General features: G+C 41.5%; 33 non-coding genes across 33 annotated transcripts; 29 read left to right on the forward strand and 4 right to left on the reverse strand.

The window, feature by feature from the left end:
* The first annotated feature begins 168 nt into the window (after positions 1 to 168).
* trnaf-gaa (transfer RNA phenylalanine (anticodon GAA)) lies at positions 169 to 241 on the forward strand. The gene has a single exon. It is a non-coding gene; the product is annotated as a tRNA-Phe (tRNA).
* Positions 242 to 371: 130 nt separating this feature from the next.
* On the forward strand, positions 372 to 444 carry trnaf-gaa (transfer RNA phenylalanine (anticodon GAA)). Its single transcript has one exon. It is a non-coding gene; the product is annotated as a tRNA-Phe (tRNA).
* A 524-nt stretch (positions 445 to 968) lies between these two features.
* trnay-gua (transfer RNA tyrosine (anticodon GUA)) lies at positions 969 to 1,041 on the forward strand. The gene has a single exon. It is a non-coding gene; the product is annotated as a tRNA-Tyr (tRNA).
* A 528-nt stretch (positions 1,042 to 1,569) lies between these two features.
* On the forward strand, positions 1,570 to 1,642 carry trnaf-gaa (transfer RNA phenylalanine (anticodon GAA)). Its single transcript has one exon. It is a non-coding gene; the product is annotated as a tRNA-Phe (tRNA).
* A 133-nt stretch (positions 1,643 to 1,775) lies between these two features.
* Positions 1,776 to 1,848, forward strand: trnaf-gaa (transfer RNA phenylalanine (anticodon GAA)). The gene has a single exon. It is a non-coding gene; the product is annotated as a tRNA-Phe (tRNA).
* Positions 1,849 to 1,980: 132 nt separating this feature from the next.
* trnai-gau (transfer RNA isoleucine (anticodon GAU)) lies at positions 1,981 to 2,053 on the forward strand. Its single transcript has one exon. It is a non-coding gene; the product is annotated as a tRNA-Ile (tRNA).
* A 130-nt stretch (positions 2,054 to 2,183) lies between these two features.
* On the forward strand, positions 2,184 to 2,256 carry trnaf-gaa (transfer RNA phenylalanine (anticodon GAA)). The gene has a single exon. It is a non-coding gene; the product is annotated as a tRNA-Phe (tRNA).
* A 734-nt stretch (positions 2,257 to 2,990) lies between these two features.
* Positions 2,991 to 3,063, forward strand: trnaf-gaa (transfer RNA phenylalanine (anticodon GAA)). Its single transcript has one exon. It is a non-coding gene; the product is annotated as a tRNA-Phe (tRNA).
* A 132-nt stretch (positions 3,064 to 3,195) lies between these two features.
* Positions 3,196 to 3,268, forward strand: trnai-gau (transfer RNA isoleucine (anticodon GAU)). Its single transcript has one exon. It is a non-coding gene; the product is annotated as a tRNA-Ile (tRNA).
* A 122-nt stretch (positions 3,269 to 3,390) lies between these two features.
* trnaf-gaa (transfer RNA phenylalanine (anticodon GAA)) lies at positions 3,391 to 3,463 on the forward strand. Its single transcript has one exon. It is a non-coding gene; the product is annotated as a tRNA-Phe (tRNA).
* Positions 3,464 to 3,800: 337 nt separating this feature from the next.
* Positions 3,801 to 3,873, forward strand: trnai-gau (transfer RNA isoleucine (anticodon GAU)). Its single transcript has one exon. It is a non-coding gene; the product is annotated as a tRNA-Ile (tRNA).
* Positions 3,874 to 3,995: 122 nt separating this feature from the next.
* Positions 3,996 to 4,068, forward strand: trnaf-gaa (transfer RNA phenylalanine (anticodon GAA)). Its single transcript has one exon. It is a non-coding gene; the product is annotated as a tRNA-Phe (tRNA).
* Positions 4,069 to 4,199: 131 nt separating this feature from the next.
* trnaf-gaa (transfer RNA phenylalanine (anticodon GAA)) lies at positions 4,200 to 4,272 on the forward strand. Its single transcript has one exon. It is a non-coding gene; the product is annotated as a tRNA-Phe (tRNA).
* Positions 4,273 to 4,609: 337 nt separating this feature from the next.
* Positions 4,610 to 4,682, forward strand: trnai-gau (transfer RNA isoleucine (anticodon GAU)). The gene has a single exon. It is a non-coding gene; the product is annotated as a tRNA-Ile (tRNA).
* Positions 4,683 to 4,804: 122 nt separating this feature from the next.
* On the forward strand, positions 4,805 to 4,877 carry trnaf-gaa (transfer RNA phenylalanine (anticodon GAA)). Its single transcript has one exon. It is a non-coding gene; the product is annotated as a tRNA-Phe (tRNA).
* A 131-nt stretch (positions 4,878 to 5,008) lies between these two features.
* Positions 5,009 to 5,081, forward strand: trnaf-gaa (transfer RNA phenylalanine (anticodon GAA)). The gene has a single exon. It is a non-coding gene; the product is annotated as a tRNA-Phe (tRNA).
* Positions 5,082 to 5,417: 336 nt separating this feature from the next.
* Positions 5,418 to 5,490, forward strand: trnai-gau (transfer RNA isoleucine (anticodon GAU)). The gene has a single exon. It is a non-coding gene; the product is annotated as a tRNA-Ile (tRNA).
* A 122-nt stretch (positions 5,491 to 5,612) lies between these two features.
* Positions 5,613 to 5,685, forward strand: trnaf-gaa (transfer RNA phenylalanine (anticodon GAA)). The gene has a single exon. It is a non-coding gene; the product is annotated as a tRNA-Phe (tRNA).
* A 132-nt stretch (positions 5,686 to 5,817) lies between these two features.
* On the forward strand, positions 5,818 to 5,890 carry trnaf-gaa (transfer RNA phenylalanine (anticodon GAA)). Its single transcript has one exon. It is a non-coding gene; the product is annotated as a tRNA-Phe (tRNA).
* Positions 5,891 to 6,022: 132 nt separating this feature from the next.
* On the forward strand, positions 6,023 to 6,095 carry trnaf-gaa (transfer RNA phenylalanine (anticodon GAA)). Its single transcript has one exon. It is a non-coding gene; the product is annotated as a tRNA-Phe (tRNA).
* Positions 6,096 to 6,489: 394 nt separating this feature from the next.
* Positions 6,490 to 6,562, forward strand: trnaf-gaa (transfer RNA phenylalanine (anticodon GAA)). Its single transcript has one exon. It is a non-coding gene; the product is annotated as a tRNA-Phe (tRNA).
* A 132-nt stretch (positions 6,563 to 6,694) lies between these two features.
* Positions 6,695 to 6,767, forward strand: trnaf-gaa (transfer RNA phenylalanine (anticodon GAA)). Its single transcript has one exon. It is a non-coding gene; the product is annotated as a tRNA-Phe (tRNA).
* A 525-nt stretch (positions 6,768 to 7,292) lies between these two features.
* Positions 7,293 to 7,365, forward strand: trnay-gua (transfer RNA tyrosine (anticodon GUA)). Its single transcript has one exon. It is a non-coding gene; the product is annotated as a tRNA-Tyr (tRNA).
* A 530-nt stretch (positions 7,366 to 7,895) lies between these two features.
* On the forward strand, positions 7,896 to 7,968 carry trnaf-gaa (transfer RNA phenylalanine (anticodon GAA)). Its single transcript has one exon. It is a non-coding gene; the product is annotated as a tRNA-Phe (tRNA).
* Positions 7,969 to 8,100: 132 nt separating this feature from the next.
* Positions 8,101 to 8,173, forward strand: trnaf-gaa (transfer RNA phenylalanine (anticodon GAA)). The gene has a single exon. It is a non-coding gene; the product is annotated as a tRNA-Phe (tRNA).
* A 132-nt stretch (positions 8,174 to 8,305) lies between these two features.
* trnai-gau (transfer RNA isoleucine (anticodon GAU)) lies at positions 8,306 to 8,378 on the forward strand. The gene has a single exon. It is a non-coding gene; the product is annotated as a tRNA-Ile (tRNA).
* A 132-nt stretch (positions 8,379 to 8,510) lies between these two features.
* On the forward strand, positions 8,511 to 8,583 carry trnaf-gaa (transfer RNA phenylalanine (anticodon GAA)). Its single transcript has one exon. It is a non-coding gene; the product is annotated as a tRNA-Phe (tRNA).
* Positions 8,584 to 8,907: 324 nt separating this feature from the next.
* Positions 8,908 to 8,980, forward strand: trnaf-gaa (transfer RNA phenylalanine (anticodon GAA)). Its single transcript has one exon. It is a non-coding gene; the product is annotated as a tRNA-Phe (tRNA).
* Positions 8,981 to 14,948: 5,968 nt separating this feature from the next.
* On the forward strand, positions 14,949 to 15,021 carry trnaf-gaa (transfer RNA phenylalanine (anticodon GAA)). Its single transcript has one exon. It is a non-coding gene; the product is annotated as a tRNA-Phe (tRNA).
* Positions 15,022 to 24,819: 9,798 nt separating this feature from the next.
* trnak-uuu (transfer RNA lysine (anticodon UUU)) lies at positions 24,820 to 24,892 on the reverse strand. The gene has a single exon. It is a non-coding gene; the product is annotated as a tRNA-Lys (tRNA).
* A 978-nt stretch (positions 24,893 to 25,870) lies between these two features.
* trnak-uuu (transfer RNA lysine (anticodon UUU)) lies at positions 25,871 to 25,943 on the reverse strand. Its single transcript has one exon. It is a non-coding gene; the product is annotated as a tRNA-Lys (tRNA).
* A 978-nt stretch (positions 25,944 to 26,921) lies between these two features.
* trnak-uuu (transfer RNA lysine (anticodon UUU)) lies at positions 26,922 to 26,994 on the reverse strand. The gene has a single exon. It is a non-coding gene; the product is annotated as a tRNA-Lys (tRNA).
* Positions 26,995 to 27,535: 541 nt separating this feature from the next.
* Positions 27,536 to 27,608, reverse strand: trnak-uuu (transfer RNA lysine (anticodon UUU)). The gene has a single exon. It is a non-coding gene; the product is annotated as a tRNA-Lys (tRNA).
* Between the last annotated feature and the right edge of the window lie 126 nt (positions 27,609 to 27,734).

Here is a 27,734-nt window from a genome sequence, read left to right on the forward strand (position 1 = left end):
TTGGTCGATTTTAAACCTCTGGGTTGATCTTCTAACATGTGTTAAAGTTCAATTTACTCACTGCTTTTAAGTTGATCTTCTATGGTTCTAACATTTTTTAAATTTCAATTTACTCACTGCTTTTTAAGTTATTCTTGTGAATATGATTTGAGATGTTATTATTGATGTGCCGAAATAGCTCAGTTGGGAGAGCGTTATACTGAAGTTCTAATTGTCCCTGGTTCGATCCCTGGTTTCGGCAGCTATCATCAGGCTAACCTCATGGGTCATTTTTAAACCTGTGGGTTAATCTTCTAACATGTGTTAAAGTACAATTTACTCATTGCTTTTAAGTTATCCTTATTGAATATGATTTGTGTGGTAATTTATGTGCTGCAATAGCTCAGTTGGGAGAGCGTTTGACTGAAGATCTAAATGTCCCTGGTTCGATCCCTGGTTTCGGCAGCTGATCGTCTGGCTGACCTGTTTGGTCATTTTTAAACCTGTTGGTGATCTTCTAACGTGTTAAAGTTCAATTTACTCACTGCTTTTTAAGTTATTCTTCTTGAATGTGATTAGTGGTTATTAAAGTGCCGAAATAGCTCAGTTGGGAGAGAGTTGGTCTGAAGAAATAAATGTCCCTGGTTCGATCCCTGGTTTCGGCAGCTGATCATCAGGCTAACCTGTTTGGTCATTTTTAAACCTGTTGGTTGATCTTCTAACATGTGTTAAAGTTCAATTTACTCACTGCTTTTTAAGTTATTCTTGTTGAATGTGATTTGTGTGGTTATAAATGTGCCGAAATAGCTCAGTTGGGAGAGCGTTAGACTGAAGATCAAAATGTCCCTGTTTCGGCAGCTGATCATCAGGCTAACCTCATTAGTCATTTTTAAACCTGTGGGTTGATCTTCTAACATGTGTTAAAGTTCAATTTACTCACTGCTTTTTAAATTATTCTTTTTGAATGTGATTTGTGTGGTAATATATGTGCCGGAATAGCTCAGATGGGAGGGCGTTAGACTGTAGATCTAAATGTCCCTGATTCGATCCCTGGTTTCGGCAGCTGATCATCAGGCTAACCTTTGGTCATTTTTAAACCTGTGAATTGATCTTCTAACATGTGTTGAATTTCAATTTACTCACTGCTTTCGAAGTTATTCTTCTTGAATGTGATTTGTATGGTTATTAATGTGCAGAAATAGCTCATTTGGGAGAGCGTTAGACTGAAGATCTAAATGTCCCTGATTCGATCCCTGGTTTCGGCAGCTGATCATCAGTGTATCCTCATTAGTCATTTTTAAACCTGTGGGTTGATCTTCTAACATGTGTTAAAGTTCAATTTACTCACTGCTTTTTAAGTTATTCTTGTTGAATGTGATTTGTGTGGTAATTTATGTGCCGAAATAGCTCAGTTGGGAGAGCGTTAGACTGTAGATCTAAATGTCCCTGGTTTCGGCAGCTGATTATCAGGGTAACCTGTGTTTGGTCATTTTTAAACCTGTTGGTTGATCTTCTAACGTGTTGAATTTCAAATTACTCACTGCTTTCGAAGTTATTCTTCTTGAATGTGATTTGTATGGTTATTAATGTGCAGAAATAGCTCATTTGGCAGAGCGTTAGACTGAAGATCTAAATGTCCCTGGTTCGATCCCTGGTTTCGGCAGCTGATCATCAGTGTATCCTCATTAGTCATTTTTAAACCTGTGGATTAATCTTTCTAACATGTGTTAAAGTTCAATTTACTCACTGCTTTTTAAGTTATTCTTGTTGAATGTGATTTGCGTGATTATTAATGTGCCGAAATAGCTCAGTTGGGAGAGCGTTGGTCTGAAGAAATAAATGACCCTGGTTAGATCCCTGGTTTCGGCAGCTGATTATCAGGCTAACCTGTTTGGTCATTTTTAAACCTGTGGATTGATCTTCTAATATGTGTTGAATTTCAATTTACTCACTGCTTTTGAAGTTATTCTTCTTGAATGTGATTTGTTTTGTTATTAATGTGCCGAAATAGCTCAGTTGGGAGAGCGTTAGACTGATGTTCTAAATGTCCCTGCTTCTATCACTGGTTTCGGCAGCTGATCATCAGGCTAACATGATTGGTCAATTTTAAACCTCTGGGTTGATCTTCTAACATGTGTTAAAGTTCAATTTACTCACTGCTTTTTAAGTTATTCTTGTTGAATGTGATTAGTGGTTATTAATGTGCCGCAATAGCTCAGTTGGGAGAGCTTTTGACTGAAGATCTAAATGTCCCTGGTTCGATCCCTAGTTTCGGCAGCTGATCGTCAGGCTAACCTGTTTGGTCAATTTTAAACCTGTTGGTTGATCTTCTAACATGTGTTAAAGTTCAATTTACTCACTGCTTTTTAAGTTATTCTTGTTGAATGTGATTTGTGTGGTTATAAATGTGCCGAAATAGCTCAGTTGGGAGAGCGTTAGACTGAAGATCAAAATGTCCCTGTTTCGGCAGCTGATCATCAGGCTAACCTCATTAGTCATTTTTAAACCTGTGGGTTGATCTTCTAACATGTGTTAAAGTTCAATTTACTCACTGCTTTTTAAGTTATTCTTTTTGAATGTGATTTGTGTGGTAATATATGTGCCGGAATAGCTCAGATGGGAGAGCGTTGGACTGAAGATCTAAATGTCCCTGATTCGATCCCTGTTTTCGGCAGCTGATCATCAGGCTAACCTCATTAGTCATTTTTAAACCTGTGGGTTGATCTTCTGACATGTGTTAAAGTTCAATTTACTCACTGCTTTTTAAGTTATTCTTGTTCAATGTGATTTGGGTGGTTATTAATGTGCCGAAATAGCTCATTTGGGGGAGCGTAAGACTGAAGATCTAAATGTCCCTGCTTCGATCCCTGGTTTCGGCAGCTGATCATCAGGCTAACCTGTTTGGTCATTTTTAAACCTGTGGATTGATCTTCTAACATGTGTTGAATTTCAATTTACTCACTGCTTTCGAAGTTATTCTTCTTTAATGTGATTTGTATGGTTATTAATGTGCAGAAATAGCTCAGTTGGGAGAGCGTTAGACTGAAGATCTAAATGTCCCTGGTTCGATCCCTGGTTTCGGCAGCTGATCATCAGGCTAACCTGTTTGGTCATTTTTAAACCTGTGGATTGATCTTCTAACATGTGTTGAATTTCAATTTACTCACTGCTTTTTAAGTTATTCTTCTTGAATGTGATTTATGTGGTTACTAATGTGCCTAAATAGCTCAGTTGGGAGAGTGTTAGACTGATGATCAAAATTTCCCTGGTTCGATCCCTGGTTTCGGCAGCTGATCATCAGTCTAACCTGTTTGGTCATTTTTAAACCTCTTCTGACATGTGTTAAAGTTCAATTTACTCACTCCTTTTTAAGTTATTCTTGTTCAATGTGATTTGCGTGGTTATTAATGTGCCGAAATAGCTCAGTTGGGAGAGCGTTAGACTGAAGATCAAAATGTCCCTTGTTCGATCCCTGGTTTCGGCAGCTGTTCATCAGGCTAACCTGTTTGGTCATTTTTAAACCTGTGGATTGATTTTCTAACATGTGTTGAATTTCAATTTACTCACTGCTTTTTAAGTAATTCTTCTTGAATGTGATTTGATTGGTTATTATTGTGCCGACATAGCTCAGTTGGGAGAGGGTTAGACTGAAGATCTAAATGTCCCTGGTTCGTTCCCTGGTTTCGGAAGCTGATCATCAGGCTAACCTGTTTGGTCATTTTTAAACCTGTGGATTGATCTTCTAACATGTGTTGAATTTCAATTTACTCACTGCTTTTTAAGTTATTCTTCTTGAATGTGATTTATGTGGTTACTAATGTGCCTAAATAGCTCAGTTGGGAGAGTGTTAGACTGATGATCAAAATTTCCCTGGTTCGATCCCTGGTTTCGGCAGCTGATCATCAGTCTAACCTGTTTGGTCATTTTTAAACCTCTTCTGACATGTGTTAAAGTTCAATTTACTCACTCCTTTTTAAGATATTCTTGTTCAATGTGATTTGCACGGTGTTTAAAGTGCCGAAATAGCTCAGTTGGGAGAGCGTTAGACTGAAGATCTAAATGTCCCTGGTTCGATTCCCGGTTTCGGCAGCTGATCATCAGGCTAACCTCATTAGTCATTTTTAAACCTGTGGGTTGATCTTCTAACATGTGTTTAAGTTCAATTACTCATTGCTTTTTAAGTTATTCTTGTTCAATGTGATTTGGGTGGTTATTAATGTGCCGAAATAGCTCAGTTGGGAGAGCGTTAGTCTGAAGATCTAAATGTCCCTGGTTAGAACCCTCGTTTCGGCAGCTGATCATCAGGCTAACCTGTTTGGTCATTTTTAAACCTGTTGATTGATCTTCTAACATGTGTTGAATTTCAATTTACTCACTGCTTTCGAAGTTATTCTTCTTGAATGTGATTTGTATGGTTATTAATGTGCAGAAATATCTCAGTTGGGAGAGCTTTAGAGTGAAGATCTAAACGTCCCTGGTTCGATCCCTGGTTTCGGCAGCTGATCATCAGGTTAATCTGTTTGGTCATTTTTAAACCTGTTGGTTGATCTTCTAACATGTGTTGAATTTCAATTTACTCACTGCTTTTTAAGTTATTCTTCTTGAATGTGATTTATGTGGTTACTAATGTGCCTAAATAGCTCAGTTGGGAGAGTGTTAGACTGATGATCAAAATTTCCCTGGTTCGATCCCTGGTTTCGGCAGCTGATCATCAGTCTAACCTGTTTGGTCATTTTTAAACCTCTTCTGACATGTGTTGAAGTTCAATTTACTCACTCCTTTTTAAGTTATTCTTGTTCAATGTGATTTGCGTGGTTATTAATGTGCCGAAATAGCTCAGTTGGGAGAGCGTTAGACTGAAGATCAAAATGTCCCTGGTTCGATCCCCGGTTTCGGCAGCTGATCATCAGGCTAACCTCATTAGTCATTTTTAAACCTGTGGGTTGATCTTCTAACATGTGTTTAAGTTCAATTACTCATTGCTTTTTAAGTTATTCTTGTTCAATGTGATTTGGGTGGTTATTAATGTGCCGAAATAGCTCAGTTGGGAGAGCGTTAGTCTGAAGATCTAAATGTCCCTGGTTAGAACCCTCGTTTCGGCAGCTGATCATCAGGCTAACCTGTTTGGTCATTTTTAAACCTGTGATTGATCTTCTAACATGTGTTGAATTTCAATTTACTCACTGCTTTCGAAGTTATTCTTCTTGAATGTGATTTGTATGGTTATTAATGTGCAGAAATATCTCAGTTGGGAGAGCTTTAGAGTGAAGATCTAAACGTCCCTGGTTCGATCCCTGGTTTCGGCAGCTGATCATCAGGTTAATCTGTTTGGTCATTTTTAAACCTGTTGGTTGATCTTCTAACATGTGTTAAAGTTAAATTTACTCACTGTTTTTTAAGTTATTCTTGTTGAATGTGATTTGTGTGGTTATTAATGTGCCGAAATAGCTCAGTTGGGAGAGCGTTAGACTGATGATCAAAATTTCCCTGGTTCGATCCCTGGTTTCGGTAGCTGTTCATGAGTCTAACCTGTTCGGTCATTTTTAAACCTCTTCTGACATGTGTTAAAGTTCAATTTACTCACTCCTTTTTAAGTTATTCTTGTTCAATGTGATTTGCATGGTTACGAATGTGCCGAAATAGCTCAGTTGGGAGAGCGTTATACTGAAGATCAAAATGTCCCTGGTTCGATCCCTGGTTTCGGCAGCTGATCATCAGGCTAACCTCATTAGTCATTTTTAAACCTGTGGGTTGATCTTCTGACATGTGTTAAAGTTCAATTTACTCACTGCTTTTTAAGTTATTCTTGTTCAATGTGATTTGGCTGGTTATTAATGTGCCGAAATAGCTCATTTGGGAGAGCGTAAGACTGAAGATCTAAATGTCCCAGGTTCGATCCCTGGTTGCGGCAGCTGATCATCAGGCTAACCTGTTTGGTCATTTTTAAACCTGTGGATTGATCTTCTAACATGTGTTGAATTTCAATTTACTCACTGCTTTCGAAGTTATTCTTCTTTAATGTGATTTGTATGGTTATTAGTGTGCAGAAATAGCTCAGTTGGTAGAGCGATAGACTGAAGATCAAAATGTCCCTGGTTCGATCCCTGGTTTCGGCAACTAATTTTCAGGCTAATCTGTTTGGTCATTTTTAAACCTGTTGGTTGATCTTCTAACATGTGCTGAATTTCAATTTACTCACTGCTTTTGAAGTTATTCTTCTTGAATGTGATTTGTATGGTTATTAATGTGCCGAAGTAGCTCATTTGGGAGAGCGTTAGACTGATGTTCTATATGTCCCTGCTTCTATCACTGGTTTCGGCAGCTGATCATCAGGCTAACATGATTGGTCGATTTTAAACCTCTGGGTTGATCTTCTAACATGTGTTAAAGTTCAATTTACTCACTGCTTTTTAAGTTGATCTTCTATGGTTCTAACATTTTTTAAATTTCAATTTACTCACTGCTTTTTAAGTTATTCTTGTTGAATATGATTTGAGATGTTATTGATGTGCCGAAATAGCTCAGTTGGGAGAGCGTTATACTGAAGTTCTAATTGTCCCTGGTTCGATCCCTGGTTTCGGCAGCTAATCATCAGGCTAACCTCATGGGTCATTTTTAAACCTGTGGGTTAATCTTCTAACATGTGTTAAAGTACAATTTACTCATTGCTTTTTAAGTTATCCTTATTGAATATGATTTGTGTGGTAATTTATGTGCTGCAATAGCTCAGTTGGGAGAGCGTTTGACTGAAGATCTAAATGTCCCTGGTTCGATCCCTGGTTTCGGCAGCTGATCGTCTGGCTGACCTGTTTGGTCATTTTTAAACCTGTTGGTTGATCTTCTAACGTGTTAAAGTTCAATTTACTCACTGCTTTTTAAGTTATTCTTCTTGAATGTGATTAGTGGTTATTAAAGTGCCGAAATAGCTCAGTTGGGAGAGAGTTGGTCTGAAGAAATAAATGTCCCTGGTTCGATCCCTGGTTTCGGCAGCTGATCATCAGGCTAACCTGTTTGGTCAATTTTAAACCTGTTGGTTGATCTTCTAACATGTGTTAAAGTTCAATTTACTCACTGCTTTTTAAGTTATTCTTGTTGAATGTGATTTGTGTGGTTATAAATGTGCCGAAATAGCTCAGTTGGGAGAGCGTTAGACTGAAGATCAAAATGTCCCTGTTTCGGCAGCTGATCATCAGGCTAACCTCATTAGTCATTTTTAAACCTGTGGGTTGATCTTCTAACATGTGTTAAAGTTCAATTTACTCACTGCTTTTTAAATTATTCTTTTTGAATGTGATTTGTGTGGTAATATATGTGCCGGAATAGCTCAGATGGGAGGGCGTTAGACTGTAGATCTAAATGTCCCTGATTCGATCCCTGGTTTCGGCAGCTGATCATCAGGCTAACCTGTTTGGTCATTTTTAAACCTGTGAATTGATCTTCTAACATGTGTTGAATTTCAATTTACTCACTGCTTTCGAAGTTATTCTTCTTGAATGTGATTTGTATGGTTATTAATGTGCAGAAATAGCTCATTTGGGAGAGCGTTAGACTGAAGATCTAAACGTCCCTGATTCGATCCCTGGTTTCGGCAGCTGATCATCAGTGTATCCTCATTAGTCATTTTTAAACCTGTGGGTTGATCTTCTAACATGTGTTAAAGTTCAATTTACTCACTGCTTTTTAAGTTATTCTTGTTGAATGTGATTTGTGTGGTAATTTATGTGCCGAAATAGCTCAGTTGGGAGAGCGTTAGACTGTAGATCTAAATGTCCCTGGTTTCGGCAGCTGATTATCAGGGTAACCTGTTTGGTCATTTTTAAACCTGTTGGTTGATCTTCTAACATGTGTTGAATTTCAAATTACTCACTGCTTTCGAAGTTATTCTTCTTGAATGTGATTTGTATGGTTATTAATGTGCAGAAATAGCTCATTTGGCAGAGCGTTAGACTGAAGATCTAAATGTCCCTGGTTCGATCCCTGGTTTCGGCAGCTGATCATCAGTGTATCCTCATTAGTCATTTTTAAACCTGTGGATTAATCTTCTGACATGTGTTGAATTTCAATTTACTCACTGCTTTTTAAGTTATTCTTGTTGAATGTGATTTGCGTGATTATTAATGTGCCGAAATAGCTCAGTTGGGAGAGCGTTGGTCTGAAGAAATAAATGACCCTGGTTAGATCCCTGGTTTCGGCAGCTGATTATCAGGCTAACCTGTTTGGTCATTTTTAAACCTGTGGATTGATCTTCTAATATGTGTTGAATTTCAATTTACTCACTGCTTTTGAAGTTATTCTTCTTGAATGTGATTTGTTTTGTTATTAATGTGCCGAAATAGCTCAGTTGGGAGAGCGTTAGACTGATGTTCTAAATGTCCCTGCTTCTATCACTGGTTTCGGCAGCTGATCATCAGGCTAACATGATTGGTCAATTTTAAACCTCTGGGTTGATCTTCTAACATGTGTTAAAGTTCAATTTACTCACTGCTTTTTAAGTTATTCTTGTTGAATGTGATTTGAGTGGTTATTAATGTGCCGCAATAGCTCAGTTGGGAGAGCTTTTGACTGAAGATCTAAATGTCCCTGGTTCGATCCCTAGTTTCGGCAGCTGATCGTCAGGCTAACCTGTTTGGTCAATTTTAAACCTGTTGGTTGATCTTCTAACATGTGTTAAAGTTCAATTTACTCACTGCTTTTTAAGTTATTCTTGTTGAATGTGATTTGTGTGGTTATAAATGTGCCGAAATAGCTCAGTTGGGAGAGCGTTAGACTGAAGATCAAAATGTCCCTGTTTCGGCAGCTGATCATCAGGCTAACCTCATTAGTCATTTTTAAACCTGTGGGTTGATCTTCTAACATGTGTTAAAGTTCAATTTACTCACTGCTTTTTAAGTTATTCTTTTTGAATGTGATTTGTGTGGTAATATATGTGCCGGAATAGCTCAGATGGGAGAGCGTTGGACTGAAGATCTAAATGTCCCTGATTCGATCCCAGTTTTCGGCAGCTGATCATCAGGCTAACCTATTTGGTCATTTTTAAACCTGTGGATTGATCTTCTAACATGTGTTGAATTTCAATTTACTCACTGCTTTCGAAGTTATTCTTCTTGAATGTGATTTGTATGGTTATTAATGTGCAGAAATAGCTCATTTGGGAGAGCGTTAGACTGAAGATCTAAACGTCCCTGATTCGATCCCTGGTTTCGGCAGCTGAATCATCAGTGTATCCTCCATTTTGATCGTCTAACATGTGTTTAAAGTTCAAGTGACGGCACTGCTTTTAAAGTTATTCTTGTTGAATGTGATTTGGTGTGGTAATTTCATGTGCCGAAATAGCTCAGTGGGAGAGCGTTAGACTGAAAGATCTAAATGTCCCCTTTGTCCTGTTTCGGCAGCATATTAGCAGGCCTAACCTTTTTGTCATTTAAACCTGTTGGTTGATCTTCTAACAGTGCTGAATTTCAATTTACCTCACTGCTTTTAAGTTATTCTTCATTGAATGTGAGTTTGTTTTGGTTATTAATGTTGCCCGAAATAGCTCAGTTTGGAGAGCGTGTAGACTGATGTTCTAAATTTCCCTGCTTCTATCACTGTTGTCCGGCAGCTGATCATCAGGCTAACAGGATTGGTCATGTTAAACCTCTGGGTTGATCTTCTAACATGTGTTAAGTTCAATGTACTCCACTGCTTTTTAAGTTATTCTTGTTGAATGTGATTTGAGTGGTTGTTATTGTCGCGTCAGACTAGGGCCCTGTACCACGAAGCTCGCTTAGAGGGTTAGCGAGGTAAGGTTGAGCTCCAAGCCTGGTTAGTTTGTACCACCGAAAGTCGATCTCTTTTAAGCGTCGCTGTATCACCATGGGGGACTTAGCTCGCAACCAACCTGGTCGGAGCAGTTTTTCGGCTTAGTCCTAGCCGTAGATCGCTACTTAAATCGCTTGCGCAGTTTCCTAGCCCCTCCTCTGACAATGGCGTCACCATTTGTGGGTGTTCCGTGTAAGCCCCGCGCACATTCTCGTACAGGCGTCTCTCCGGAGACAGAGGGGTTTACGGGACAGAACCGATCCTTGGCATTGTCCTGACGATATTCAGATTTCAACTTTATTGTCATGGGGTGCAAACAACGAAATGGTGGGTTCTCATGAGAGATACAGATCTCATCAGAGGGTGTTCGTTTATTTGATCGTTCCTTTTGGACCTTATGTAGACATTGATTAATGTTGCGCATTGGTGTCTCTGTGACAGTGTGCTGGAGTGGAGGTAGCGCGTCAGTCTTGAATTTCTGCCCGTGGGTGTTCGACATCACAAGTAATGCAAATGTATGTGAAGCTTAAAAAGTCCTAATTCTCATGCATATGGAAATACTTATTCACTAAAGCTTATGAAATTATATTTTTTGTGCTTATTTCGAACTTGAAAGCCATATTTTCAAGGCCGTGCTGGCACCACATCTATGGGGGTAAATTGCAGGATGATAGACCGGGCGAAATTGAACCCCGGTCGCTGGCGTTCGGGTCTTATACCAATCCATTTACGCTAGAGCCGCTACCTCACAGCAGTCGAAAACATGCCATACATTTCTTAATAGGGTGTATGTAGAGTGAATTCCCTAAATGATAGAATAAGGCAGGATGGACGTTGCTTATGCATTTTAAAATCATCATCATTCCTATGTGGATAATGGGCGAACAATTCTGGAGTTGGCATAGTTATTTTACAAACAATATGCAGAATATGTTGCACTTAAACGCATATAGACCTGAATTGATCTAGCGTAAAGGTGAGAAAAATGACGCAAAAAAACGCCCCTTTCACGTGAACCGCGCACTGAACCTAAAGCGGAAAACCTGGTTCAACTAATTGAATCTAAAGGGAGCTTCGTGGTACCTGTTAACTCTGATTGCGAGTTGCGGCTCTGTCGAGCCAGGTTTTCCCAAGAAAGCCTGGGTATGTTCAGCGAGCTTCGTGGTATAGGGCATAGGTCTGCAGCGTTTTGGTTTGAATTCACAGGAAAAAAGCAGGTGTGTGCGTGTGTGTGTGTGTGTTTGTGGGTGTCGCGTCAGACTAGGTCTGCAGCGGTTTGTTTAAATCCACAGGGAAAATGCACGGGAAAAATTAAAAACAGAAAAATTAAATAGAAAAATAGGTGGTGTGTTAGCCGCGGTAAATGAGAGTTTATTAAGATTAAGAGAAGCGCGAGTCAACTAATGAGTGTCAGCTGTCCGCGGTTCTACTGATTTGGTTGTGCTGCATTCAGCTCACAGGTGCTTATTTATCTGGTTGGCGTTTAGTTGGTGAGACACACTGGTGAGAGTAACACGGAAATTAAACTGTGCTTGCTCTCAGTTTGGAAAAAGTGCTGTGCAGGAACGTAACGCTGAAAATTGGAGAGGCTGCCGGTAAGCGCTTGACTCGTTTGGTTGAATTTGTGGCGTATACGGTCGGCATGTTTGGAGCTTGGCGTTTGCACTGATTGTCACCATTGTAGTGTTTTAATGTTGGTTAAAAACGGGACGAAAGCTTAATGGCCTGGGCGCATTGCATCTGAGACTTTGCAGTCTATTAATTGTGGTCCCAGTGAAATAGCTGTAACTCTTTTAACCACGCATCTCCAGTTGCGCACGGGCGCTTCATATTTCATAGTGGGGTTGCTCATGTTCAATCTAATGTATACTCACTTTGCACAGGATTATAACATATTTGCACATTTCATCCATGTATTTGCATTTTGCACATTTATTGCATTTTGCACATTTTCAAGTGACAACTAACTACTGCTCTGTGCAAGGGCGTCAGTTTGTTTTTAGAAGTGGTGGGGACAATAACCATAAGCTTGAGTGTGGTCTGAAAAGTGCTGGGTACCCTTATGTAAGCTATTCATCCATTCAACGCTGCATTACAATATGCTCTACAGTGTATTGTCAGGTGTTGAAATTATTTGAATATTCGAATACTGGTTCGGAAAATTAGTATTTGAAGCTTAAATCAGTATTCGGAGCTTCGTTCTTTTTTTTTTCCACGTACGTGACTTTACCAGAGCGAGGGAGGCAAACTATAAGCGTCAGCGACACCAAGCAGAGAAGCGAGAGAGGTGGAGGAAGAATAGATATCTTGTTTCCCTTTACTTTATAACACAACATTAGCGGGATCTCTGGAGGAAAAGTAATACAAAACCTTAGCTTAGTTGTTTGTTTACGTTCGCTGTACAGCGCCGCGCCAATCAACTTTGACTGGCTTGCTGCAGAGCGTGAGCGTCTGCGGAATACCCGGTCAATATAATGGATATAATATGGACACATAAGACAATCAATATTCGGTATTTGTTATGGATTTATTGTACAAATTCCCTGAAAAGATGCACGTTCCAGGATGTGTTGTGTCGAGATCTGTTTCCCCGTCGAGATGCGTTTCCCCTAGTCCCCGCCCCCGTCCGAAATTACCCGAAAAGGCCCTCTGTTCCATAGGAAAGGAGGCTCACACATCTTTCAAATTCATACTGCTGACTTATTTCCCCACAAGAGATAAGTGCTGTGATTTTCAGGCTGATATCATTCAATTTGACCATTTAGAACAGGGGGAACGCATCCTGACAGCTTGGAATATTACTGTCAGATACTGTTCCCCCTCTGTTCCATAAGAAAGGAGGCTCACACATCTTTCAAATTCATACTGCTGACTTATTTCCCCACAACAGATAAGTGCTGTGATTTTCAGGCTGATATCATTCAATTTGACCATTTAGAACAGGGGGAACGCATCCTGACAGTCATTATCTGGGACTAGGGGAAACACATCTCGACGGGGGAAACAGATCTCGACACAAATTGAAAAGCTCCCGTAAGGGCTGAGATGGCAGAGAACAGCTGATTTGGAACGGAGCAACAGCTGTTCGCTTTCACGGGGAAAAACGAAGGAACTTCAACCTACTTAGGCCTACTAATTAACGTTCAAAAGCTATTAAATCTTCAACAAAATATGCAGATACTGTCAAAATCGGTTCCAGGGAGTATATAAGGATAATTAATGTTGTTTTTGATGGTGCTTTTTTCTGGAACGAGTATTCGAATATTCGCTCGGAAAAACCAACGAGTAGGCCTATTCGAAGCCTGAAAAATGGCATTCGGGCCAGCCCTATGAAGATCCTATTCGAACAATAAAAGTTGAAAACCACAGTTTGTGTTTTGGCTTGTTTTGCAAAACGGCGTTGGAAACACCAGGGTATTGGCTCGGGATATGTAGGCCTAATACTAATACACACAGGACAAAGAACAGTGTTTTCAATTTAACACTTATCTTGACATCAACAAAGTTTACCAGACAAACAATGCCAGACTGTAAAAGGGGTACGAAATGAAACGAGGTACTGAGCATCAGCCTTTTGAAGACGAGCAAGGGCTGCTGGTAGCATATGTTATGCTGCTATCTGCCAAATCCTGACCACCAGTAAACACTTGCGAAGGACCAATGTAGACTTCACTCGTTACAACATCATAAGAAAATTGTCCGCAAATAAAATCCCCTTCAGTTTAGGATAATCACACAGGTTATGCGAGAACATATGTATGTCAGGATATGCCTACCAGGCTCCAAGTCGTCACATATCTCAATCAGACAAAACCAACTATAACCACATTGGCATAGCAATCGCACCGTGTGTAGCTGCTACTAGCTGCAATCTATATACAATGCATACTAACTGGAGCACCAACCAGAATCAGATCACAATCGCTTAGGACTGTGGGTAACCTTTGGCCAGGTCATCACGATTCACGAGCAAACAGAAACAGCAGCAAAGTTTACGTAAACCAATTTCTTACCTTATGTGGCCCTCCACATGCTGACGTATCCATATCGATATCCAGTGTCACAAACATGCTTTTTATAGGAAGCAAAAGGACCGGCTATTTTCTGAATAAAAATGTCAATTTTGGCTGTCTGTCTTGAAACTTCTCCAGTGCGTTCACACCAAACGCAACGGGACGACAAGATCCCATACAAAGTGAACATATAGACGCGTATCGGGCGAATTTTTTTGATTTGTCGTGCCACACTTTCGCCGTGCACAGGCGAGCGCGTTCACAAGGATTTGTGGCGCGACAAATTTCAACTTTGACACGGATTTCGCGAGATGACAGCCAATCAGCGTTCAACAGCGTGGCCACTGAGTGACATGTGTAACGTAACAGCCAATCAGCGTTCAACCGTCAAACTCAGCGCAGTGCAGTCCGGGGTGTACTGCAGCATGGAGGAGAAAGTGATTGTTGCCGTTTGCGACTCTCGGAGCTCTATATATAATAGTATATAATATAATATGATTGTATATATAATATCACGGCCAAAAGCTCTGTGTGCCTCCGGATGGCCGTAGCGCGGGGAGCTCATAGTGATTGGGCTTCTCGGGAGTCGGGGTTTGTTTACCGGCGTTGCTATGGGTTCCGGTCTTGTGTGTTCCAACAGTTTATTAGGTAGGCCTATCTAATAAATGATGTCTTCGAGCGCGCCTATCGCATGGTTTTAGACTCGACGATTTCGGTTGAGTATGTGGGGATTTTTTCAGTCGCAATTGGTTTGCACATTTTTAAAACTGGTGGGGACAAAATTTGTATTTCAAATAATGGGGGGGGACATTCCCCCCCGTCCCCCCCCGTTATCGACGCATATGCTCTAGTTAATTCTTCATTCGGTTATCTTTAAGGTTTTGTTACCTAAGGGCTAAGCCTAAGGCTAACCGTTGCAAACCTTTGGACTTGTGCTCTATATTCTAAATAAAAAGAAAAAAAAGAGGAAAGACCAAAAACGGAAACAACTGTTGTCTGTCCAGTCCTTGAGTGAAACCCAGTGCCTTCAGAACTCCTTCAGTTGTAACATCCTTTTCGAGTTGGGGAAAAAACACCAGTGCTTAAAACCAACCAACAAAACTGAAAAACTCACCAAAAAACCAAAACAAAACCGTACAACTTGACAGTTATTGTGCCGCAATAGCTCAGTTGGGAGAGCTTTTGACTGAAGATCTAAATGTCCCTGGTTCAATCCCTAGTTTCGGCAGCTGATCGTCAGGCTAACCTGTTTGGTCAATTTTAAAACCTGTTGGTTGATCTTACTAACATGTGTTAAAGTTCAATTTACTCACTGCTTTTTAAGTTATTCTTGTTGAATGTGATTTGTGTGGTTATAAATGTGCCGAAAATAGCTCAGTTGGGAGAGCGTTAGACTGAAGATTCAAAATGTCCCCTGTTTTCGGCAGCTGATCATCAGGCTAACCTCATTAGTCATTTAAACCTGTGGGTTGATCTTCTAACATGTGTTAAAGTTCAATTTACTCACTGCTTTTTAAGTTATTCTTTTTGACATGTGCTTTGTGTGGTAATATATGTGCGGAATAGCTCAGATGGGAGAGCGTTGGACTGAAGATCTAAATGTCCCTGATTCGATCCCTGTTTTCGGCAGCTGATCATCAGGCTAACCTATTTGGTCATTTTTAAACCTGTGGATTGATCTTCTAACATGTGTTGAATTTCAATTTACTCACTGCTTTCGAAGTTATTCTTCTTGAATGTATTTGTATGGTTATTACTGTGCAGAAATAGCTCATTTGGGAGAGCGTTAGACTGAAGATCTAAACGTCCCTGATTCGATCCCTGGTTTCGGCAGCTGATCATCAGTGTATCCTCATTTGATCTTCTAACATGTGTTAAAGTTCAATTTACTCACTGCTTTTTAAGTTATTCTTGTTGAATGTGATTTGTGTGGTAATTTATGTGCCGAAATAGCTCAGTTGGGAGAGCGTTAGACTGAAGATCAAAATGTCCCTGTTTCGGCAGCTGATCATCAGGCTAACCTCATTAGTCATTTTTAAACCTGTGGGTTGATCTTCTAACATGTGCTGAATTTCAATTTACTCACTGCTTTTTAAGTTATTCTTCTTGAATGTGATTAGTGGTTATTAATGTGCCGAAATAGCTCATATGGGAGAGCGTTGGTCTGAAGATCTAAATGTCCCTCGTTCGATCCCTGGTTTCGGCAGCTGATCATCAGGCTAACCTGTTTGGTCGTTTTTAAACCTGTGGATTGATCTTCTAATATGTGTTGAATTTCAATTTACTCACTGCTTTTGAAGTTATTCTTCTTGAATGTGATTTGTTTTGTTATTAATGTGCCGAAATAGCTCAGTTGGGAGAGCGTTAGACTGATGTAGCAAGGGAGCCGATCTTTGAGCCCCACACGCAAGAGAAAAACACAGGAAATAAATACGGGAAAATATAGAACGAGGCAAAAACATAAATTTTGCCGTGCAGAAATATTCAGGCGATATCCCCTGCGCGTTATTTGACGTTTCCAATTATGTTCTACAATGTCACCTGTCGTGAGTGGGATTCGATACAGCGATTTGCGCAACCAGCGATCTGTACGTCAATACCCTGCCCCCACCCTTTGGAATTCACTCCCCTCCCACATGCCGGGCACGGGCGAATGGCGCGTTCACGTATTTTGCGGCGCGTCAAATGCTGCTCGAGTTGAAATATTTCAACTTTTGACGCGCCGCAAAACTTTGACGCGCCGCAAAACTTGATTTGACGCGCCGCAAAACTGCGTCAACGCGTTCGGGCAGCAAATGCATCTTTTGGTGTGAACGCAGGGTTAGAGTACCATATTAAGCGCTATATAAATTTCATTTATTATTATTATTATTATTATTAATACAATGGTAATACAATTAATCAATACCCCCAATGACTTATGTTTATTTCTGCTTCTGTTAACAATAAAATGTGACTTCAAAGACTTTGAGACAGTATTGGAGTCTTTTTTTAATGATGCCCAGAGTCTTGAATGTTAGTATGATCAGATTTAATGTATAGGAACACAAGATGTAAAATGAACAAGTATTGTATTGGAACAACACAAGATGTAAAATGAACAAGTATTGTATATGAACAACACAAGATGTAAATGACAAGTATTGTATTGGAACAACACAAGATGTAAAATGAACAAGTATTGTATATGAACAACACAAGATGTAAAATGAACAAGTATTGTATTGGAACAACACAAGATGTAAAATGAACAAGTATTGTATTGGAACAACACAAGATGTAAAATGAACAAGTATTGTATTGGAACAACACAAGATGTAAAATGAACAAGTATTGTATTGGAACAACACAAGATGTAAAATGAACAAGTATTGTATATGAACAACACAAGATGTAAAATGAACAAGTATGTATTGGAACAACACAAGATGTAAAATGAACAAGGATTGTATATGAACAACACAAGATGTAAAATGACAAGTATTGTATTGGAACAACACAAGATGTAAAATGAACAAGTATTGTATTGGAACAACACAAGATGTAAAATGAACAAGTATTGTATTGGAACAACACAAGATGTAAAATGAACAAGTATTGTATATGAACAACACAAGATGTAAAATGAACAAGTATTGTATTGGAAACAACACAAGATGTAAAATGAACAAGTATTGTATATGAACAACACAAGATGTAAAATGAACAAGTATTGTATTGGAACAACACAAGATGTAAAATGAACAAGTATTGTATTGGAACAACACAAGATGTAAAATGAACAAGTATTGTATTGGAACAACACAAGATGTAAAATGAACAAGTATTGTATATGAACAACACAAGATGTAAAATGAACAAGTATTGTATTGGAACACAAGATGTAAATGAACAAGTATTGAGAACACACCAACCCACACATGAACACACACATATATGTAACCTATGTGTGTGTAACATGATCAACAAGTAAACAAGTATTAAAAATGCACACATACTTAAGAAAAAACTGTATGCATACAGGAAACTTTACACTATACACAATATAAACAACTCCCTGCCCAGGGCCCACAGATTCAAAGTTACGTTTATTTTGCTGCTCTTTGTTCTGCCAACCAATCGTTCAGGGATTTGCCATTTGAGGCACGTGAGCAGAAGGTGGCACTTCCATGACGACTGTGCCCAAAGTCCTTGGTTTTGGGCTGCCCACATTGGCTACAGGTGTTGTAGGTGACCCCTCTCATGTATTTCCTTTTCCCCACTCCACTCTCCTCCTCAAGGGCCCGACGTTGCCTGTTCCTCTTTGTGAACCGGGACACAGGAGCAGCTGGAGCAGGAACAAGTGGAGCTGGGCCTGCACTGGATGTTGAGGCACAAGCAGGCAACATCCTAGGAGCTGACATGAGCCTTGCGAAGTCTGGTGCAGTGGGGGCAGGTGCGATGGGGCGCTCTCTGGTGGCAGCCGGGCGTCGGCCTGGCCGCAGATCAGGAGCTTGCCCCTCCAGATTTGGAGGGAGGACAAATTCATGCTGTGGGCCTGATGTCGGAGGAAGGAGCTGCAGTTGTTCCTTCGGTGGTGGAAGCTGGTCAGGTGCCACAGGAATCAGGTTGGTGGAAGCCACTCCCTGAGAAAGGACACTCATCTCCTGGTTCTTCTGATGCCGTTGAAACCTGAGAGAAGATCATGCGTTAGATATGTATGCATTAGAGAACTATTCAGTCCCTTTAAGGTAAATAATTTATTAAACAGCATTCTGTTGAACTGTGTGTGTGCATGTGTCCATGTGTGGTTGTGTGAGTGGGTGCGCATGTATGAGTTTAAGTGTGTATGTGGTGAAGATGTCATACATATAATGGTTTACTTGCACTCTTCAATTGATTTAATTTACTGTAACTGTATACCTCTTGTGAAGCACATTGAGTCCGCCTTGTGAATGAATTGCGCTTATAAATAAAATGTAATTGAATTAAATAATGTGCCTGACGTACCATTGAACGAGTGTCCGCTGATTAATCTCAAAGAGCTGGATCTGTGTGCCCTGCATAACCCTAGAACTGTTGAGCACTAGATCCCGGATGTGGTGGTAGTCGCGGAGAATCTTTGACCATCTGGGGGTGGTAACTCCTGCCTTCTTGGTGGTCGTCTTGTGCAAAGTGCACAGTGTTTTACACATGGCCTCAACCAAGCGGCTGGTGGCAGGCCACTGAGCTGGCCCCCCAGGATGTCCTATTAAGCAGCGCTTAACGCTCTCCACACCCGGCGTGACTCCAGACCGCTTGGGAGCCTTAAAACGGCCATGTGTCAGTCGCTCCTGATAACGAGGCTGGTAGTTGACCCGCTGCTTGTCGCAGTCAGGGAGAGCTGTCCACAGCTGGATGACCTGGGTCACCTGCAGTGGAGTGAGGTAAGAGGCCTCACGGAGACCCACCAGGTAAGCGGCGAGGTCCTGGACTTTGTCCCACCCAGCGACCCCATGCGGTCCAATGACTGCTCCCTAATAAATGGATTGATTAGTAGTAATAGTAAATGGGAAATAAAATGTAATTGAGTTTAATTTTAAATAGCCATTAAAGTGTCTTACCTGAGCCTCATCGGACAGTACTGAAGGGTCAGCGGCAGGATGTTGTCCTCCATCACATGACCTGGAAGGCAGATCATCAGGTGATGCAGGGGCCTGAGGTGGAGAGGCCTGAGGAATCTCCATCAGCGATGAGGGCAGTTGACGGGAGGGGTCATCCTCGTGGAGCACAGGAACTGTGATGTCCTCTGTTGTCTCTTCTTCAAATCCCTCATCTTGAAGGTCATCATCGTTGATCTCCTCCACCAGTCTGGCCTCCTCCACTGGGTTCTGGAGCACTGGCGTCAGTGCTTTGCCGGTCTGGCTGTACAAGTACTCCATTCCGAGCAATTCACCTGCAAAAACAAAACAGAAAAAATAATATTTTTAAGAGATAGAGCACTCATGATCGTGGGATTGGTGATGGATAATCCACCGATGTTGATACCACTGGCCTCATGGATATCATATCTATTACATTAAAAGGTTAATTTGATTAATGAATAGTCTTATTTAAGAACAAATTAATTAAGTTTCTCTCTCCCCTGTTGAATGAGGAATCATTTCTTGCCTGTGTACGCTCCAGGAGTGCGATAGCGCTCATCCAAGCATGTCCCTAGCACCTGTCGGCTGAGCTGGTCCACTGCCTCTCTCAGGGTGCTGCCGTAAGAGCGGACGGAAGGTGAACCTTTCACGGCGTCCTCCAACCGGTCATCATTCCAGCGCATCAGCCCTTCAAGCAGATACGCCTGGAAATGCGCATCACTGGCACTGGTTCCTGAAGGATATATAAACAAAGAAGCATTTTAAATGCGATGAATAATCTGTAACAGAGAATTATGTTAAAAAAGAATTGTCAATACAATCAGACATACTGAGAAAAAGGGTTCTTAAACTAGGGTAGAAAAGGACTGTAATACTACTATAAAACAGAAACTAGTATGCCATACCTGGAATAAACCTGTTCAAGTGGAGGTGGAAGGACTCAAGCGAGGTAGAGCCACGGGCACATCTGTAGCAGCACAGCTCCACACCGCCTTTGTTTAGGGTGCCCGTCTTTGTGTAGAGCTGGAAGTCCTCTGGGTCTTGGATGCAGGCCACGTGTTTCTCCTGCTCCTGCCATATGTGCTGGATACGTTCGTGGTCCAGCAGAGGAACGCCTAGAGTGTCCTTCCCACTGTCGCTGTCGAACAGACCGATCAATGACCCTATCAGTCTGGTGGTCTCCTCCACCCCTCTGGTCCTCCTCCTGCAGTGCCGTGCCAACTCCCTCCGCCTAATGCGAGTGGTCACCGCCTCCTCCGAGATGTGGCCAATCCTCTGTGCCGTCAGCTCACCCTCCTTGGCACGGCGAAGAGCAGCAACGTCCTCCGGATCCCACTCAAAAAGGCATGTGGACAGGCGTGCCATGAAAATGCCATAGAGGGGGTGTGCTTCTGTCGTGACACCTGCGGCAAACCGGCGCATGAAATGCCAAATGTCAAGGCGCACTTGAAGCCCGTCCCACTCAGCAAACATGGCCTTCGTCCGGCAAGGACCATGCTGACTGCAGCAGTCTCTGTCCACGTACAGAATTTTTGGTTGTGGCTCGCCTGCCTCCCTGTACCGCTTCATTAGGCCATCTGCCATGGCGTCAAGTGCTTGTCCCTCGCCGGCAGTCATAACGGAGACAAGAACCTGACCGTGCTCGTTCCCCACATTTGTGCACCAAGCAGCTGTACCTGCAGCAGCACCAGACAGCTTCTTGGTGACTTTCTTGGTGGAGTCCATCTTTAGCACAGAGCCAAAGATGGAAGTGATTTTGGCCTTCACCAAATGAAGCCTGCCAAGAACATCCCTGGCATAGACGGCCAACAGCCACTTAGGCTTGGGAAGGTCAGGGAGCTCAGGAGGCTTAGCGAAGGCAGGGGGGTGCACCAGAGAAAGCCTTGTGAAAGGCTCACAAGCCGTCAAATACTGCAGGACACGTTGCAGCCATTTCTCGCTGTGTTGCTCCTGCAGCTTCTTGTACAGCTGTGTCGAGCTGTTGCCCATGGTCCTCTCCCTCATCATCCGCAGCACCCGGATGTCACACGAGTATCTAAGGAAAGAAGAGTGTAATGTAGACAGCAACACAAACAACACAAATAGAAGCACCTAATAGTTGACATTCATTATTATGAATTACCTGTAGGTCAGCAAAGCTGGAAACTGGCTGCGATGGCCCATGTCCAGCTGTCCCAAGATGTCCTCGGACCAAGCAGGATACTTCTTGGAGCAGCCTTTGCATTCTAGGTACTCTGTGGCAAGGTCATACCACCCGTCGATGTCCAACACCTGGCGAACTGTCTGATAGAGTCCTGCTGCTGTGAGCTTGTGCTTGCCACAGGCTGGACGAACGCAGACGAGGGGAAACTTAAACATTTTGCGTGGCATCCACAAGAACAGCGGCCGGCCGAAGAAGTGGTCAGGTGAGGCGGGAGGCTGGGTGTGTATGAGTAGGGGCTGAGGAGGATACCACCAAAGTTTTACATTGGGCACCAGCTCTCGCTTGCCGGTTTGTGGGTTTGCTTGGAATAAAGCCCGCCGAATCCATTCCTGCTGGAAACGGGGAAGCTGATGCTTCCAGGGACCGGGAAGATCAGCTGGTGGTTGCTGATCATCAAGATCTGGTATGGCTGCTGGAAGGGGATCAGCACAGGACTCGACACGCACAGTCGTTGGAAGAGCTAATAAAGGGGAAATTAAGCAAACAGGCAGCAAAACAATATTAGGTATACATCTTAAATGTAGACATTTTCGATTAAATAACACAAAACATTCTCACAATATTTGTATTTGCGTCACATGCCACACCTGTATTTAGCTGTGCTTCGAATTGGGATACAGCAGATATCAGCTCCTGATCATCATCATTATCCTCAAAAGCATCAAAAAGCTGCAGTTTGGTCCTGGGGTTTGCAGGCATATTCGGAGCTGGAGCTGGTTAAAAGTGAACAAGTCTGTATAGTCAGGTAAAATGGTAAAGCTATACATGTAGAACTGCTGTAGGGAAAATTCAAAATTCACACTCCTACTCACAGGACTTAACTGGTGCCATCAGCTTTCTTGCCACCGTGGAGGGAGATAAATGTTTGCCACTCGCCAGCAGCGCTTTCACATTTGTTTTTTTCCATGCACCAGTTCCAGAAGCTGCAGGTGGTGGAGCAGGCGATGTGGAGGCTTCAGAGGAAGTGGAGGCTGCAGGTGGAGGTGCAGATGATGTGGAGGCTGCAGGTGGAGGTGCAGAGGTGCTGGAGGCAGACGCACGTCTTTTCAAGACATAAGCTCTGAAAAGGGCCATGTTGGTGTTGGGTCGGGCATCTGCTTGAACCAGGTAGTTGATGAGTTTCTGGGCCTTCGATGTTTTGTCCTCATAAACGTCCTTCATGGATTGGCCCTGAAAATCACCAAACTCCACCATCAACCAGCCCTCGTCTCCAGTGTCACGGGCTTTAGCCTGCATCCCCATCTTCCTCTGGAACTTTTCCAATTCCTCTTTCACCTCTCTGATCTGAGAGGCATACTGCAGGAGCAGCTGTTTATTCTCAGACATAGAGTTTGCCTGAGCACTCTCTTTGGAAATGCTCTGCAATAAATACAGAGCATAGCCAAGGTTGTTCTCCATCAACCACCTGAATCTCTGGCCCTGGTACATGCCAAACTGAAGCTGACAGTGCGCCAGTGTCAGAAAGAAATCGTTGGGGTCCCCTCCATTGCTGGCGATGAAATCGCGGGCCTCTGTCATAACCTCCTCTTTGGGTTTAGCGAGTCCACCAGGCCCTTTTCCCACGCCCTTTGCCTGCTCCGAAGGCGCCATGAAAAGCCTGGTCGACTGTGCCGATTGGCGCCGAAAGTCTGGGTAAGCATACATTTTCTGAAAGAAAATAAGAAATAACAATTAAAAAATTAAAGCCCTTTTACTAGTAAAGTTAGTTAAAGTAAAAGATACTTAAAAATGTATAAGAATGGGGCCGTATGTTCCAGGCCGTGTTAACCTTTCTAACCCCCGGTTACTAACCATGTCCCAGGTGTAGTTGGCCAGCCAGTAGAGGATGGGCTTGACCCCGCTCACGAACTGCAGGTGCTTGGCCTTGCTGACCCGCTCCTCGATCAGGAAGAGCACGAAGCTGGCTGGCACGAAGGACAGGGCGTACATCATGTGTGTGTGTACGCTTGTTTATATTGTTTACATTGTGTTATACATATATATCACTGTTTGCTCATTGTTATTATTCATTAATTAGCAGGTGCTAAACACCCAGATAGATTCTTTATTTTCCTTTAAGGAACGGTAATGAACAACAACTTACCCAAGCTATCGGCAATGTAATAGATTATTTATTGTCCTATAAGGAACGGTAATGAACAACAATTTACCGCAATCCGCAATGTAGCTACCGAACAACACCTAGATAGATTATTTATTGAACCGTTCCTATAAGGAATGGTAATGAACAACAATTTACCGCAATCCGCAATGTACTATAAGGAACATTGGAGGACATGCACCGACATGTACCGAACAACACCTAGATAGATTATTTATTGTCCGATAAGGAACGGTAATGAACAACAATTTACCGCAATCCGCAATGTAGCAGGTGCTATTTTTCAATAACACCTGCTACCGAAAAACACATAGATAGATTATTTATTGTCCTATAAGGAACGGTAATGAACAACAATTTACCGCAATCCGCAATGTAGGTGCTATTGAAAAATAGCACCTGCTACCGAACAACACCTAGATAGATTATTTATTGTCCTATAAGGAACGGTAATGAACAACAACTTACCGCAATCCGCAATGTAGACAGCAATTGATGCAGCAGAAATGTTGTCCGATGAAATTTTAATCCCCTCAACGTCGACAGCACGCAGATTTGGTTGCCGTTGAAATCCCCGAAACCACCCCGAAACGACGTGATTGGTTCAAAGTAAGCCCAAAGTAAGAAACGTGATTGGCTCATTTTGGGCTTACTTTGGGCTTACTTTCCAAAAGGAAGAACGTGATTGGCTCATTTTGGGCTTACTTTGGGCTTACTTTGGGCTGATTTTGGCGGAAAAGGCAGAACATAGCAAGCGCAAGTGAGAGGTAGCGGGATCGATGCCTGCATTCTCCAATGTCTTGCGATTTTCAAAGAATTTCTATTTCTTTGACTGTTAATAAGAATTGAAGTAGAGTTTTTTGGGGAACATACGGTTCTTTGCCCCAGCCGCCTCAGCTGAGAGGTTGAACAAAATGAGGCATCATTCTGCCCTTTAGACAGTTTCAATAAGTTAATCGCAACAAATACAAATAACTTGTTAAACGTGCTATTTGCAGGGTTACAAGGCTTCAAATTTTGTAAATCTCTGTAAAGAATCAAAATTACCACAGAGTATTCCAGTAATCATTGACTTTTGCTGAAATAATTGTATCATTGAAGCATTCACTTTTGAAATACCGCCTGAACAGGGACTTGAACCCTGGACCCTCAGATTAAAAGTCTGATGCTCTACCGGCTGAGCTATCCAGGCTTCATCATGTAACAAATATTTGCCCATCAAAAACGGATTTCAATTTTCCATTAAAAGTACCTGTACCAGCTACATAGAATCAAAGCCATAAGCAATGCTTGCTGTAGAGAAATGGTTTTTACCTTATGCAATTTTTTGCAGATAGGGGAATTAGCTCAAATGGTAGAGCGCTCGCTTAGCATGAGAGAAGTAGCGGGATCGATGCCTGCATTCCCCAATGTCTTGCGATTTTCAAAGAATTTTCCAGTTATGGACAGTGATTAAGAAATGGCCTACAGTGTGTTGGAGAACATTTGGTTCTTTGCTAATAACCTGTGCAGCTGGGAGGTTAAGCCCAATGGAATGCATTATTCACTATATTAGTTAGTGTCAGTTACTTTATTGGAATACATTTTTGTAGATTGTTCAATGTGCAGTTTGCAAGAATTCTGTTTTTAAATCTCAGAATATATATATTTGCACATCAAAAAGAGATTTAAATTTTCCATTTAAAGTACCTGTACCAGCTACATAGAATCAAAGCCATAAGCTATGCTTGCTGTCGAGAAATGTTTTTTACCTTATGCGAATTCTTGCAGATCGGGGAATTAGCTCAAATGGTAGAGCGCTCGCTTAGCATGTGAGAGGTAGCGGGATCGATGCCTGCATTCTCCAATGTCTTGCGATTTTCAAAGAATTTCTATTTCTATGACTGTTAATAAGAATTGGAGTAGAGTTTTTTGGGGAACATACGGTTCTTTGCCCCAGCCGCCTCAGCTGAGAGGTTGAACAATATGAGGCATCATTCTGCCCTTTAGACAGTTTCAATAAGTTAATCGCAACAAATACAAATAACTTGTTAAACGTGCTATTTGCAGGGTTACAAGGCTTCAAATTTTGTAAATCTCTGTAAAGAATCAAAATTACCACAGAGTATTCCAGTAATCATTGACTTTTGCTGAAATAAATGTATCATTGAAGCATTCACTTTTGAAATGAGGCCTGCACAGGGACTTGAACCCTGGACCCTCAGATTAAAAGTCTGATGCTCTACCGGCTGAGCTATCCAGGCTTCATTATGTAACAAATATTTGCCCATTAAAAACGGATTTCAATTTTCCATTAAAAGTACCTGTACCAGCTACATAGAATCAAAGCCATAAGCAATGCTTGCTGTAAAGAAATGCTTTTTACCTTATGCAATTTCTTGCAGATAGGGGAATTAGCTCAAATGGTAGAGCGCTCGCTTAGCATGTGAGAGGTAGCGGGATCGATGCCTGCATTCTCCAATGTCTTGCGATTTTCAAAGAATTTTCCAGTTATGGACAGTGATTAAGAAATGGCCTACAGTGTGTTGGAGAACATTTGGTTCTTTGCTAATAACCTGTGCAGCTGGGAGGTTAAGCCCAATGGAATGCATTATTCACTATATTAGTTAGTGTCAGTTACTTTATTGGAATACATTTTTGTAGATTGTTCAATGTGCAGTTTGCAAGAATTCTGTTTTTAAATCTCAGAATATATATATTTGCACATCAAAAAGAGATTTAAATTTTCCTTTTAAAGTACCTGTACCAGCTACATAGAATCAAAGCCATAAGCTATGCTTGCTGTCGAGAAATGTTTTTTACCTTATGCGAAATCTTGCAGATCGGGGAATTAGCTCAAATGGTAGAGCGCTCGCTTAGCATGTGAGAGGTAGCGGGATCGATGCCTGCATTCTCCAATGTCTTGCGATTTTCAAAGAATTTCTATTTCTTTGACTGTTAATAAGAATTGAAGTAGAGTTTTTTGGGGAACATACGGTTCTTTGCCCCAGCCGCCTCAGCTGAGAGGTTGAACAAAATGAGGCATCATTCTGCCCTTTAGACAGTTTCAATAAGTTAATCGCAACAAATACAAATAACTTGTTAAACGTGCTATTTGCAGGGTTACAAGGCTTCAAATTTTGTAAATCTCTGTAAAGAATCAAAATTACCACAGAGTATTCCAGTAAACATTGACCTTTGCTGAAATAATAGTATCATTGAAGCATTCACATTTGAAATACCACCTGAACAGGGACTTGAACTCTGGACCCTCAGATTAAAAGTCTGATGCTCTACCGGCTGAGCTATCCAGGCTTCATTATGTAACAAATATTTGCCCGTCAAAAACGGATTTCAATTTTCCATTAAAAGTACCTGTACCAGCTACATAGAATCAAAGCCATAAGCAATGCTTGCTGTAGAGAAATTATTTTTACCTTATGCAATTTCTTTCAGATAGGGGAATTAGCTCAAATGGTAGAGCGCTCGCTTAGCATGTGAGAGGTAGCGGGATCGATGCCTGCATTCTCCAATATCTTGCGATTTTCAAAGAATTTCTATTTCTTTGACTGTTAATAAGAATTGAAGTAGAGTTTTTTGGGGAACATACGGTTCTTTGCCCCAGCCGCCTCAGCTGAGAGGTTGAACAAAATGAGGCATCATTCTGCCCCTTAGACAGTTTCAATAAGTTAATCGCAACAAATACAAATAACTTGTTAAACGTGCTATTTGCAGGGTTACAAGGCTTCAAATTTTGTAAATCTCTGTAAAGAATCAAAATTACCACAGAGTATTCCAGTAAACATTGACCTTTGCTGAAATAATAGTATCATTGAAGCATTCACATTTGAAATACCACCTGAACAGGGACTTGAACTCTGGACCCTCAGATTAAAAGTCTGATACTCTACCGGCTGAGCTATCCAGGCTTCATTATGTAACAAATATTTGCCCGTCAAAAACGGATTTCAATTTTCCATTAAAAGTACCTGTACCAGCTACATAGAATCAAAGCCATAAGCAATGCTTGCTGTAGAGAAATGTTTTTTACCTTA

Source organism: Gadus chalcogrammus, chromosome 17, assembly GCF_026213295.1.
Source record: "Gadus chalcogrammus isolate NIFS_2021 chromosome 17, NIFS_Gcha_1.0, whole genome shotgun sequence".
Classification (NCBI taxonomy): Eukaryota; Metazoa; Chordata; class Actinopteri; order Gadiformes; family Gadidae; genus Gadus; species Gadus chalcogrammus.